This window comes from Oryctolagus cuniculus, chromosome 6 (genome assembly GCF_964237555.1).
Source record: "Oryctolagus cuniculus chromosome 6, mOryCun1.1, whole genome shotgun sequence".
NCBI classification, from domain to species: Eukaryota; Metazoa; Chordata; class Mammalia; order Lagomorpha; family Leporidae; genus Oryctolagus; species Oryctolagus cuniculus.
The window spans coordinates 11,209,147-11,213,272 of NC_091437.1; positions in this window are offsets into that span (position 1 = coordinate 11,209,147).

Below are 4,126 nucleotides of genomic sequence, written 5' to 3' on the forward strand. Positions count from 1 at the left end.
GGTGGGGACATTCTAAACAATATTAAAATTCACTGTTTTGAGTCTGTCAACTCTCATTGAATATCTGAAGATATTCAGTATTAGAAGAAATGCAGTAGAGCATGGGAGAAAAGTGATGGAATATTTACTCTACAGATAGCTTGTTTACAATACCTGCAGGCATGTAGAAGGTACAGATTAAATTATGAATGCTGATTGCTGGAACAAATGAAATTAAGTATAATACTCTGGGGTGGTGGTGTTACGTATCCACATATAACAATTCTAGAAAAACTTTCTATTCTTGACTAATGAAAACACCATAAATATTACAACAATAAATTAAATATTTGCAATAGGTTTTGATACCAGCTGTTGATAATTTTTTAAAGATTTATTGAAAAAAAGAGAGGGAGAGACAGAAAGAGAGAGAAAGAAATAGCAAGAGACAGAGAGAAAGAGAGAGAGATATCTTCCATTCACTGGCTCATTCCCTAAATGGCCACAGTGACTAGGGCTGGGCTAGGTGGAAGCTAGAAACCAGAAGTTTACTCTGCATCTCCCATGTCTACTCTACCAGTAAGGAGCTAGATCAGAAGCAGAGAAGCCAGGAGGCAAACTGGTACCCACATGGGATGAGGGCACTGTAGGTGGTGGCTTAGCCACAGTGCCAGCCCTACTAATTGTTAAAGAAATTATTTTTATTTGCCTTTTCTAGCTTTGAGGAGCCTCCTATATCCCTTATTTTGGGGCTTCTTCCTTGATATTGTCATTCACCTATCTTTCTTGGAATATGACACTCTTAATTCTCTTTCATAAGGAGCCTAGTGATTACATTAGGCAGAACGTGCCAATCTAGTAAAATCCACTCATCTTCAAATTCCTTAATTTAATTACATGGCATTTGACCATAAAGAGTAACCTATTCAGAGTTTTAGGAGATTTGGACGTGAATCTTTGGACAAAAGGGAGACTAGTTTTCCTACCCCCTATTCAGTTTACAGGTGAGACTACATTTAACTGCTCCTTTTTCCACAGTGAGAGTGAGCCAGGTGTGCATATCAGTCTGTGCCAGTAGAAAGCTTTCCGAGAAGATAGCCTGGAATAGGCTTAGATAAAATTAGCATGGACAGTCTTATGAAAGAACTTAGCACAGACAGTCTTAGGAAAGAACTATAGCTAAGCTAATGGAGATATTTGCTGGGGGACTCCAAGACTGTAGCTGAACAGCAACGAGTTTCAAAACAGAACCAGGGCAAAGTGCACCAACACCAAGACAGGGTAATCTTGGTCTGGAAACAAGATACTGAAGGAAATACCAGTTATTCCCAAGGACTTCAAGGTGGCATTACCCTGAGCAGGTTGGTCTTCTCCTGACAGCCCTGCTCCATAATGCTGAATGTAGGTCTGACGTGAACGTTGCACTATGGCACTTTTTGTTATTGGTTTTTAATCAAGTGAGGTAAGCACATGAGACCTCCTCATCAGTAGTGGCATACAATGAATGACGTTACTGCCTTCAGAATATCTGGTACTTAGCTAATTAATACATGCAGATCCAGTGAGTTGTCTGTGGTGGAATGAGAAGGCCATGCCAAGATGGCCACTGGCAAGCGAGAATCAGTTACTCAGGAGTGGCTTCAGAAACCCCCTGGCAACGGAGCCTGCCTGGCAACAGGCTGTGATTGGTTAGGGCATAAATCGCCCCTTGATTGGATTGGCTGCCTTGGCTATATAAGCTGCTGTACCAACTAAAATCAATGAGTCTGTGGACTGCTCGCCTCTGGCCGGCTTGCAGCCAAATCCTGGTGTCTGTGTGGTGACTCCGTGCCTCTTGCCCCCACCGCACTCCTCCTCTCAGAACAAATCCACAGCAATAGTTGTCTGCTGATGCTATTATTTGCCAACTCCTTTGCACATTAGTCAGAAAGATGTAACCATGTGTGTGGGGCAAAATGGGTCAACATTCTGGGAAACCATCGCAAAGGGTGGATCCCTCACTCACAGCAAGGCTTCCACTGCCAGTAGCTCTTGGTTGCTCTGGGTCCATTTACTTTCTGTCTTGTTCTCAGGCTTGAGTGTGAGCTGTGGTGGTGCAGATTTCTCTCTTTGATTATGTTGCACATTGACTGAGACCTTTTGTAGAACAGATACAGTTAACTTCAACTTCTGCTTGTTTAAATAGAAATACAATTGATTTGTTCAAGTGGATCTTGCAACTCGCTATGTTCTTTCTACACAATAAGCCCAACCCTCCTGAATTCAGGATAAGATACCCTACTAAACGTGTGGAAGCATAGCTTTATGGTATGTAAGTGGAAATACTAAAATTTGAAGGAAACATTAAGTTGTAACACTGCTGGCTTCTAATCTCCCAAGCAGAATAATATGATTAAACTTTGAGAGGGGTAGATGGCATAAAAATTTTAACTCTAATTTTTGTTTGTCTCCTGGGTTCCCTTGTGCACACCATGTGGCTGCCATGAGCACTTTGAAGTGAAGATATTACTGTTTCTTTTGGATTCTGTTTCCTACATATTGAACTCATTCGGCATGATCAAATGCCACATGGAGAGACTTAATGAATACTTTGGATGATCAGGGAAACAAGGCCCTACTATGGCACAAAGCACTTTTCCCACATGGGAGAAAACTCAGATTCTTTACCACATATTGAAATACTTAAATCTATGGAGAGCACTAAAAGTAAGCTGATGGAAGAATGGATATAGAAAAGTTTTCAGATGTGGAAGTATTTGTGGTTGACTGAGTTACTTGGGAAATAATGTCTCAATTTATCCCTTTAAGTATTAACAAGCAGATCAGTTGATTATAGTTCCACTGTGTGTTCTTTAAGAAAACTGTACAAAGTGATATTGTTCTTTGACACGGCCAGTAGTTCTTGGTTGCTCTGGGTTCATTTGCTGTCTTTTTCTTAGGTTTGAGTATGAGTTATTATGGTACAGGTTTTTGCCTTTGACAGATTATGTTATACACTAACTCAGAACTTTTGTAGAACATATACAGTTAACATCAACTATGATTAATAATATTTATTCCATTTTTGGACTTAAAAATATGGTTTGTTGTCTTTACGATGATCAAATATTCTATCTAAATCCAAACCACAGTAACAGTCTATTTTCTGAATGTTGCAGATCTATGCTATGTGTAAATACAACTTGATTTTAAAAATCTAATTTTTAAAATTCTTACTTTAGGCCATATATAAATCAACAGGGAAAAATAAAAAGTACTTTCACATAGGTGATTTCTATAGAGGCATCTCATTTTATTGAACATAATTATTCAATGTTAATTCAAAATTGTTTATTGTTAATTTTTTTTCTAATTTTCCCATATGAATTCTGAGAGCATATCTCAGTCCTAAATGTTTGGTATCAGATAATCTTATATAGCACACAGTTACTTTAAAAAATTCTTGTAAAATAGTCTATTTTACCTTTCTATTTCCTTCTCAATTATGATTTTAAAAAATTCTAGTCTGTATTATTCATTTGCTACTAGATAGGATTTTTTCTTTTTGATGTACAATGTATTCACATTTTGCTTACATTTGCTACCTGTATCTACTATATATTGATTCAGTAGTATAAATCTTTCTTTGTATGTCATTAAAGATGAAATATATGACGAGCACAATTCCTGAACACTCTGTAATCGGCTCATAAGATCCATCCCTCACCATCGGCACTTAATGCACTGCTTACAAATGTCTCTTTGTGCAAACAGAAATTCACTAAGTTTCTATTCTTTAAGTAATGATTCCTACTTTATCACAACAGGATAGGTTTAACACAATTATGCTACAAAGTCTACTGAATACTTTTAGAATTTTGGTTTATATATTCTGTGGTTTTTTTTTTTTTTTTTATCAGACATAGCAAAAATTTCCTGAAGAAACACTTGGAATGTTGATGACTTTCAAAGACCTGAAAAAACTCTTCTGCTGAGCTCAGGTCAACAGAGTTTCCTTGGAATTAAACCGTAAAGGAAATTATCCAAGAGACATTGGATAGCGTAAATAGAGCATGGTGATTATGGTTTTGCAAGAAAATACAAAACTATTCTTCAAATGGACATTTATAAACTGCCAAAGGCACAAATATAAATCCTGATTCAGTAG